The 11101-nt window shown below is 37.5% G+C and overlaps 1 long non-coding RNA gene across 1 annotated transcript; it reads right to left on the bottom strand.

Annotated features, from left to right (window-relative positions):
* Positions 1-5225: 5225 nt before the first annotated feature.
* On the bottom strand, positions 5226-9892 carry LOC130462841 (uncharacterized). Its single transcript, XR_008923666.1, has 4 exons — positions 9785-9892; positions 6976-7050; positions 5502-5581; positions 5226-5386 (listed from the first exon to the last, which is right to left on the bottom strand). It is a non-coding gene; the product is annotated as an uncharacterized lncRNA (long non-coding RNA).
* Between the last annotated feature and the right edge of the window lie 1209 nt (positions 9893-11101).

Here is an 11101-nt window from a genome sequence, read left to right as displayed (position 1 = left end):
ATTTGAAGTCAGACCTTCCACTATAACACCCTAACATCATTCAAGGAAGATTCCAGGCACACATAACACCTAATAATCTACTTAGCAAAACTAACGGTTTAAATCTTCCTCAAAGAAAAAAAATACTGTTTAGAAGGAAGTTATTTTAGATAAATTTGTCTATATTAAAATAAAATAAAATAAATAATTCTAATTTCATTAAAGTCAAGTCAATAAAAATAAACGGTGGAGATTTAACATATTAAAACATACGCTTAAGACTAAAAATTAGTAGTGGCTACAAAATTAATGTAGCCATTGCAAAATTATCCTTTTTTGTGACGTTTCTTTTTATAAGGTATCCGTCATTTTCCTACTAAACACTCACGTTATTTTTAATATTTAAGGAGTACTACCTCCGTTTCTGAAAGTTTTTTACGCTTTGAAAAATGTGTCCAAAGTATGAAAACTTTGACCATAAATTCCCACTATTATATACATCAAAACGTTACATGTAAGATCTTGTTAGATTGGTTTCGTTATACAATTTCAGAATATTAACTTTTTTATATTTTTTTTCACATACGAAATTGGATATATTGTTAAACTTCAATCAGCACAAAACTTTTTTTCTCTCTCTAGGATCTCTCTCTCGGTGCGCTTTATTTCCACACGACACCGTCGCCATTGCAGGAGAGTCATGGGGAGGAAGAAGGGTGGCAGCAAAGGGAACAATACCAAGCCACGGGGTCCGGCATCTTCGTCGGCCGCCGTGAACCACCGTTCGATGACGGAATTAGTGGGTATTCCAGCTTTGGAGGTAGCGATGGAGGAGGAGGTTTTCACTCTAGTTTCGGGGTTGGCGGAGCTCCGTCGACAGTCGGAAGTAAGGCGACAATGTTCAGAATGGTTAGGAGTGGTGCGAGGAGTTCCGACCACCGTGGGAGCGAAATCCACTAGCTCGCGAGAGGTATGCTTTGTTTTTTCATCAATGTCTGATAAATAAGATGATGTTCCATTAAATGTTGATTCAATGATTCATGTTAGTCCTAACTCAGTAAGGAGGCCGGAACTTCACAAACCTAGAGTCAAAATTACACAGGATGATATATCTGATGAAATTCAATTTTGGGAATCGTTTGTGGTTTGTTTTGTGTTGGGGGCAAATCCACCATCTCATATAATTGAGGGGTTTGTTAGACGAATTTGGGGGAAAATGGGTGTGGATAAGGTAGCAGCTCTGGGTAATGGGGTTCATATTGTGAGATTCACTACTCTGGAGAACAGGGACAAGGTGCTCAATCTAGGGTACCAATTTTCGATAAGAAACCTTTCATTGTGAAGCCATGAGAGAAAACAATGAGTATCAATAAGGATGAGATCCGGTCTGTTCCCATTTGGATTCAATTTCCACAGTTGAACTTCATGTATTGGGGAGAGAAGAGTTTGTATAAAATTGCAGGCATGGTGGGGAATCCTATGAAGATGGATCAAGCCACCAAGAGAAGAGAGAAACTGCAATTCTAGGGTTCTGGTGGAGGTATGTTTATCCCAGGATCTACCAGATACAGTGGAATATGAGAATGCTGAAGGGGAAGTGGTAAGCCAAAAAGTGGTATATGAGTGGAAACCAACAATATGTGATGTGTGTAAGGGCATGGGGCATTCCACTGACCAGTGCACCAAGAAAACCAAAGCAGTATGGAGACCTAAACCAGTTCCACAGGAAACTGCACAGGAGGGTGAAGGTGAAGGTTTTCAGGTGGTGACAAGGTCCCTTAGACCAATAAGGACCAAAACAGTGCATACACCCACACCTGTTAGAAACTCTTTTGATCTACTGGAATGTGAACATGTATCACTAAGAAGCTTAATGGAGGGAGAGTGTGATGAACAACCAGGAGGACATGTTGTGCAGGGGGTGATTCCCCCTAGCCAACATGGATAACATCCTTTGTTGGAACATAAAGGGTCTGAACAAAAGAACAAAGCAACATGAAATCAGGAATTTTCTCCAGAAAAACAACATTCAATTGTTCAGCCTCTTAGAAACAAGAGTCAAGGCTTCAAACCTTGGCTCTTTGTACATAATTTTTTGTCCTGGTTGTGTTAGGTTATGATACATATGAATAAACATAAATCATGCGGAAAAATCATAAAGCCAGGAAACATATTATTCACACATAATCATTTAGCATAATTCAGATGCATACACTTTGTTGTGTGCCCTCCCTAGCTGCGCCCGAACCGAACAAGAACAAGTCTTTAGGACTCCAAGTGTCGTCCCTCCGTAGATAGTCCACAGCACGTCCGGATCCGCCTTAAGCTTGACCAACTAGAATCGCCCTTAAGGTTGCAAGTGTTTGGCTGATTTTTGCTTCAAAATCTTACCTTCAGAATACTTCAATTGTCTCTATGAATTGTGACCCTAGGCACCTATTTATAGAGATATTGAAAGGAATTATAATCCTACTAGGATATGGATTTATAAATTAGAATCCTATTAGAACTCTAAATAATAAATTTAATCTTTTAGGATTAGGATTTAATCAATGCACGAATTCCAATAGGGTTAGGATTCGTTACGAACATGAGTGTTGCACGACTACGAGCATCGCACCACCCGCGTAGGCCTTGCGGCCCACACGAGCAGTCGCTGCTCGCAGCCCACGAGCACCTGCTCCGCGCGCGCCTACGGCCTTGCTGGGCCTGGCCTTGCGTTGGGCCTGGCGAGGCTGTGGCCTTCGTGTTGGGCGCTTGGCTTGCTGGGCGCGGGCCTGGCTTCGTGCTGGGCCTTCGTTTAGCAAGCCTCGTCCGATGCTAATTCGTACGATGCACTTCCAATTAAATTCCCGGTTCCGGAATTCATTTCCGATACGAACAATATTTAATATTTCCGATTCCGGAATTAATTTCCGTTTCGAACAAATATTTAATATTTCCGTTTCCGAAATTATTTTCCGATTCCGATAATATTTCCGATTCTGACAATATTTCCGTTTCCGGCAATATTTCCGATTCCGGTAATATTTCCATTTCCAATAATATTTTCCGATACGTACCATGTTTCCGTTTCCGGCAACATCTACGACTTGGATAATATTTATATTTCCGATACGATCCATATTTCCGTTCCCGGCAATATCATCATTTCCGGAGTATTCATTTCTTGCTTGTGACGATCTCAGCTCCCACTGAAACCAAGATCCGTCGATTCCGAATATCCATAGATGGAGTATTTAATACCATTAAATACTTGATCCGTTTACGTACTATTTGTGTGACCCTACGGGTTCAGTCAAGAGTAAGCTGTGGATTAATATCATTAATTCCACTTGAACTGAAGCGGCCTCTAGCTAGGCATTCAGCTCACTTGATCTCACTGAATTATTAACTTGTTAATTAATACTGAACCGCATTTATTAGACTTAACATTAAATGCATACTTGGACCAAGGGCATTATTTCCTTCAGTAAGGACAAGTGTGCATTTCCTAATTCCTTCGTCGCTCGATGCTTGCTCTTGAACATAAGGTAAGAGTTGTCATCCTTATTATGTCCAGAGGTGTTTCTCGGTTTCTGAGTTCAACTGATCAAATAAAACAGATAATCATAGCCTATGATTCATCTGAGCACGGCCATGCATTTTACAGTTTCTAGCTCTCCGAGTGGCCATGTACAACTTTCAGCATCTCATCCCGATTTATGGGAGGACAATCCCAATCCTGTGATCTTGAGATTAGACTTCGTTTGATAGGTGATTACCTGAGCGTTGCCTTTATAGCCTCCTTTTACGGTGCGACGGTTGGTCAACGTCAAAGCAATCAGTTCTCAAACAAGTAATCTCAAATCACTCAGGTATTGAGGATTTAGTGTCTAATAATTTTAATGAAATTTACTTATGACAGATTTTCATCTCTTACCGTGAAGTTTCATAGGTCTGTCCGATACTAGTCTTCCCAAAGTAAGTATCTATGCAAATGATTACGACATTGCCATGTCCACTTAGTTCAAGAAACAAAACTACTAGTCATCTTGCATTCCAGTCGTCTAACGTTTTCTATGCGTCCAATTTTATAGAAAACTCCGACCAGGGACCATTTTCAACTTTTGACATTCAAGTTCACTTGATAGACATTTCTTAGTCACAGGATTGGTCCTGACAGTCTATCTTGAATATATCGTCAAATTGAAGGGACTCATCATTTAATAAACCACAAATTAAATGGAAAAATGAATTCTATTCATTTATTGTGAATGATTAACCAATAATGTTTTACAAAGAATTAAACTCTAAAACTTTAAAACATTAAACAAGGACATCAAAGCCTTTCTCCAATATGCTTGATTCCCATAACTGCAGTGTGCGAGTTGTGCTTCGCCTGCGGCAGAGGTTTAGTCAATGGATCTGAGATGTTGTCATCAGTTCCAATCTTGCTTATCTCGAATTCTTTTCTTTCAACGAACTCTCGTAGAAGGTGAAATCTACGAAGTACATGCTTGACTCTTTAGTGGTGTCTAGGCTCCTTTGCCTGTGCAATAGCTCCGTTATTATCACAATACAGGGCTATTGGTCCTTTAATGGAGGGGACTACACCAAGTTCACCTGTGAACTTCCTTAGCCATATACACTACTACAAATCGCGCCTGTTATCGACGCTTTTTAGACCGTTTTTTGCCGCCTAAAAGCGTCGAGAAATTATCCCTCGACGCTTTCCTGAAGCGTCGAGAAAATTAGAGTCGAAAATATTTGTGGCGCTTTTTGGCGCCGAGAATGTAGACGCTTTTTGGCGACCACCTTTTCCTTTCAGCGTCGACAGCCTCGACGCTTTTAAGCGTCCACATATCTGATTTATGAGCGTCGATAAGATTTTTTCCCGGTTTGCCCAACATTTTCCTATTTAAAGTTCTCGACACTTACGGGTGTCTAGAAATTTGTGTTGGCGGGAATTATAATTCTAAATGACCATCATAATACGACCCCAAAAAAAACGTCCAGAATTATTTGTATAATATTAATTACAATAGCGTCAAAAATTAAGAGTTATGATTAATTATCATTTCGGGGGTCCAACCGACGCTGTACTCAAATTTTATCCACAAAGAAAATTCAGTGAAGGTAAAACTTACCATAGAGATCAAAATGAATAAACGACAAGAAAATCTATTCATTAATAATGTATATATAAATAGAAGAAAAAATGAGTCTTACATGAATTTGTTCAAAATTGATATATACTACAACAAAATAATTATTTATACCGTACATTAACATTGTAATATTATGCACACTTCTACCATTTGTTTACGTTAAAGGAATTGAACAACTTATATTGAAGTGCTTGTTTTCAAAGAACTGCTGCCAGACACATCCTTCAGCACATTTAGCACACTTAATACAGTAAAGCCTGCAAATCCAAAAAAAGAGAAATAAATCCAGTGCATAGTCTAAAAAACTTCGAAGAAGAATCTGCACTTAAATATGTCACAATATCATGCACGGATATCTTACGGGAAAATTACCTTCTGACATGGCTGTAAGCTAAATACTCTTCTGGAACAAAAATTTGATAGCTCATTTGCATTGTCAATTTTTAACACACCTGAAATAGCATTAATATTACTACATGAACATTAATATAGAATGTGGAGATTCAACATTATTATATCACTCAACCGATTTCCTAATCTGACTCAATATGATTCTATAAGTTCACCCAACATATGTCCTACATTTACTACACATAAACCAGTTAAAATTGGACCACAAGTACAGCAACGGAAAATAGAAAAGTTGTGAAATGTGTACTTTATATCTTTCCTTTCCTTCCAACTTCTTTACAAATTTCAGGATCCAGACAGGTTAGCTAACATACCCAGTTTGATCACAACGGGTGGCTAATATAGACCAGATGACACAATGCTCATCACATTATATGGCTTGATTAACCGAACAAAATATTTTATTTCACGAAAGTAGGAGTGATCAAAATAGGGACTGAAAAAATGTGATTGTGAACCTTCTCAACGAACCTCACATTCACGCCAACTCGAGTCCCACTACTTGCTAGTATCCTTCTGTTTGTTGAAGAAACCGTTAGAGAGAAGCCATCTATATTTCTTCCCTCAAAGGGTCGCAATACTCAAGGAAGGCCGGATGGCATAATTCCTATCGCCGACTGTCTAGCGTTTAACCCTCTAAGATGTTTAAGCTAAAACTGTAACGGGGAATATCTTAAACTCTTGTCAAGAAAATCCTGGTTGTGAAGATATCTGGGTAGCCAACCAGATGCATGGTCTGCAACCATTCAGCTACACCCAGACATTTGAAAGTGGACTGAAAAAAGGAGACATAATATTAGGTGACAAAGATAGAACATATTGTTAAGGAAATATGAAAACTTTTAGCTTTTTTGTGTTTAGTTTAATGAGGAAAATGAAGGAAAGAGTCCAAATACTCCAAATATATGACGGGTAATACTAAGAACGAACATGTACTTGTTTGGTGTAAACTCTAATTACTGCCATTTATTAATGATTCTAGCAAAACTACAAGAAAAATATCGCTTTGGATTTTGAGATGCCATTGAGCTTTAACTTATTAACTGAATGACCTTAAGGTCCTTAACAGAACATTTAGAAAATCAAGAATATCACCCGCATCTCCCTCGAATGATAGGTCATAAATTATGCAGACCTTTCATAAAATCATTTTACTTCATAAATTCTGCACACCTTTAATCTCTCAACTTGCTTGAATGATATTCATTCTTGAAAACCTTTTTTTAGGTTTTCATGATCAGGGTAAAATATACTTGCAAATTGCTCTTTTCTATGTGACGGGCGTAATAAAAATTATTCCCCTGTTAATAGCGCAAGATAAATAGGAACTTCGGATCAGTTTATAAGAACTTTTTCTATTTAAGGCACTTTATGAAGATTTAGAGGAGCGATGAAATACAAAAACAGTTTAATGAGAAAAAATTAGAATAATTACCCGTTGGTGTGCCATTCCCTAGACTTGTTGTAGGTCTAACCCTCTTGCGATAACTCGTCTCTTACTATATAGCAACTGCAAGACAAATCACACAAAAATAACCAAACAAGCCACATTAGTAACAAATGTTTACAAAACACTACTATTACATATCTCATTAGTAATAAAGCCTTTGTTAATCTTACTCCATGTTCCCCTTAGGCTAATATGAATGATAGAATATGAATAAGTCTATCATACGAGCTACAATTAAGAATAATTAGAATGTTCTAACCCTAATGAAAAACCAAATTTCAGATTTGATGGTAATAATAAGAATAAGAACTGTGATACAGTTAAACAACACAAAAAAATAACTTTTCAATGGGATTTGAAGATACACTAAACAATACATTTTCAACAAGCTCACATTCATCTGAGACAAAAACCTTATGGATTAAGTTAAAAGACAGCCTTTACGATTCAGAAATTCATCATTTCTTGGAGATTTTTTTTAGGATCATACCTTCCTACATTGCCTTTCAAAAGTCGGTGAAAGGTATAAATCAGAAGCAAACAAAAAGTGGATAATTAGTTAACTCACAGATTTCTAGTATCAACCACATAAACCTAGTGCTCTAAGTTGCCAAATCAAGGCCTCCAGGGCATACACAGAACATTCTCTAAGCAACTGCAACAGAAACGTGTCTGTTTGAATATTTGATCACCTCCCCGCTCATCCTCATCCCATGCCTTCAGTTCACATCCTATAACATCACCCAACTGACAGTTACGCTTCATCAGAGTGATTTAAGGTAAGGGTATATTAAGCCAAACTTTCAAGTTCAAACATATATAATGATTTGCCATGAGTTAACCATGTTCATATTGAGAATAATGATTCACAGCTAAGTTACGATTTGTTGCCCAAACCTGTCATTCGTTTTCTAATGCCAAATATCAATTTTTATCATGTTTGTAATTTAGAATACTGATTCACACCTAGGTTAAGATTTGAAACTTAGATAGAATTTCAGACGATCGATACCTTAATACCTTCCCAAACTAATTCCACAGTCCTAAATCTTAAGCCCTATCTAGACAAATAGGAACGAAATTTACCACTTTCTCATTATAAGCCTGCATATTATAGTAATCACTAAATATCTGAGCTCCTAGCTCCTAATGTCATTGAAACAGATTCTCTGCATATTCACTCTGTAGAGAAGACTGTTATTGCTAGTTCACATAAATTCAGACCTGAAATAGTAGGGCCAAAGCCAACGGAAATCAAACTGAAGACCAAAATGGATAAAAAAAAGCTATTTAGACTAGGGTACTACCCAAAAAAGTTGCTAGTACAAGTGTGGGTATAGTTCACTGCAAGTTATTGTTAAATACAAAATATTTATGACTGGTAGCTGCATCTTTACCTGGTATTATGTGTTATTCAGAAAATGTTCCTCGATCAACAATTAAACTCTTCGCCTAAGCAACAACTCTCATGATAAAAGAAAAATGAGTGTTTCGGATCGAGAGAGCACAAAGGTTTCTTTTAAGTCGGATGTGGGCCATGTGACTAGTGATGTACCAGGTATGCATATCCCCGTCTGATATAATAGCTAATTAGAGAATCAAAAGCAGATGGTGAGGATTTATATTCTTAGTAGGGGTTTATAATTGACATGCAACTTATAAGTTGGACTGTCGTGTAGCAGATTTGCCTAGATTATTCACCACCAAACCGAATTGGTGGGGCTCTTTGCCAAGAAGTAATCAACTATTCAAATCAAGAAGAGGACATAAGATAATTGATATGTAAGGTTTCAGGAAGGTAGATTGATCTCTGCTGAGTTCATTAGCTTGATTTTTAGGATAATAATAATAACATTGCCAATTGAGAGTTTATAAAAGTATTATAAAAGAAAAGAGAAATTGAGAATCACATGGCAATGGTATAGGCAGCGGAAAGCAACATCCCCAAAATCCAGCCTTGAAATAAATTGAAGAAACAAACTACTTGAACATCTGAAATTTACATAAGAAAGTCATCTCTTCTCAATGGAGGCACCAAACATTGATTTATACCAAAATTGTACTCTCAATAGATGAAATATGACTGTAAAAGAAAAGTGAGAAATTGAGAATTACATGGCAATGCTATAGGCATACAACGGAAATCACTTTATTCCCAAAATCCTGCCTTGAAATAAATTGAAGAAACAAACTACTTGAATATCCGAAATTTACAGAAGAAACACAAATAACAATGTCAGTTCTTCTCAATGGAGGCACCAAACATTAATTTACCAAAATTTTACTCTCAATAGATGAAATATGACTATGGTATTCTCTTAAACCATCAATTTACCCAAATTTGAAAGTAAACCCTTAACACACAAATCTAAAATTAACAAGAATAGAAAGGAACAAAAATCAACTTAAAAAAATGCATTGATGTATTTTTCGAATTACCCAGCCCCAGATCAAACTTAGGAAACTAGATTCCGCGAAATGTAACTGCAATTTTTTTTCACCCAATATTTCTCTACCAAAGAAGAAGGTAAGTAAAGAATCAAGAAGAAAATAATCTATAAATCTGCTCAATATAAACCCTAAACTCGTTTAAACAAGAAAATAACTAATTTATCGTGCAAAATATTTGAATTGAGTTGACAGATAAAACTAATAACAATAAGATAAAACTTGGAATTCACTCAATCAAAGAACAAAGAGCAAATTGGATTCCCATTAATACATTCAAGATCTAAAGAAGATAAGAAAAAACTATGATAAGAGAGCTTGAATAAAGAGAAAGAGAAATTATTACCTGAAAGTTGAGTTAGAAATGTCGATCGAGGACTACATGTATGTTCATGTTGATCTGAAGGCAGAGAAATGCTTGTTCATGTAGATCTGGAAGAGAGAGAGAGAGAGAGAGAGAGAGAGAGAAGAGAGAGAGCGGTGTTTAGGGTTGAATGCCGAAAGTTTTCCCCCAATTTGGACCCGGGGATGTGAAGTATGACACGTGAGCCTCACATGGCTATTTCCTAAACTCTCGACGCTTATATTCATCGAGAATTTCAGAGGACACAGATAGGCGTCGAGACGACGCGCGGACTATCATGTAGTTCAACGCTCTTCCCCTTGCGTCGAGGCCAAAGCGTCGTGAAACCACGGTTTTTGTAGTAGTGATAGCTTCCTTTGCTGCTTTATGTGCAGCAATGTACTCCGCTTCAGTTGTAGAATCCGCAATGGTGCTTTGCTTAGCACTTTTCCAGCTTACTGCACCTCCGTTGAGGCAGAAGACAAACCCAGACTGTGATCTGAAATCATCTTTGTCGGTTTGGAAACTTGCGTCCGTATAGCCTTTAACAATTAATTCATCATCTCCACCATAGACCAGGAAGTCATCTTTGTGCCTTATCAGGTACTTCAGAATATTCTTGGCAGCAGTCCTATGTGCCTCTCCTGGGTCTGACTGGTATCTTCTCGTAGCACTGAGTGCGTACGCAACATCAGGGCGTGTACATATCATAGCATACATAATTGAACCAATCAATGATGCATATGGAATCCCATTCATTCGTCTACGCTCATCAAGTGTTTTTGGGCACTGAGTCTTGCTTAGAGTCACTCCATGAGACATGGGTAGGTAGCCTCGCTTGGAGTCTGCCATCTTGAACCTATCAAGTACTTTATTGATATAAGTTCTTTGACTAAGTCCAATCATCCTTTTAGATCTATCTATGTAAATCTTGATGCCCAATATGTACTGTGCTTCTCGTAGATCCTTCATCGAAAAACATTTCCCAAGCCAAATCTTGACAGAGTTCAACATAGGAATGTCATTTCCGATAAGTAATATGTCGTCGACATATAATACTAGAAAAGCAATTTTGCTCCCACTGACCTTCTTGTATACACAAGATTCGTCTGCGTTCTTGATGAAACCAAAGTCACTGACTGCTTCATCAAAACGTATATTCCAGCTCCTGGATGCCTGCTTCAATCCGTAGATTGATTTCTTTAGCTTGCATACCTTTTTAGCATTCTTTGGATCCTCAAAACCCTCAGGCTGTGTCATAAACACAGTTTCTGTTAAAATGCCGTTTAAGAAAGCGGTTTTGACATCCATCTGCCATAT

Source organism: Spinacia oleracea, chromosome 6 (genome assembly GCF_020520425.1).
Source record: "Spinacia oleracea cultivar Varoflay chromosome 6, BTI_SOV_V1, whole genome shotgun sequence".
NCBI classification, from domain to species: domain Eukaryota; kingdom Viridiplantae; phylum Streptophyta; class Magnoliopsida; order Caryophyllales; family Amaranthaceae; genus Spinacia; species Spinacia oleracea.
Note: the sequence above shows the minus strand (reverse complement) of the source record. Positions and strands in the feature narration are given on the sequence as shown.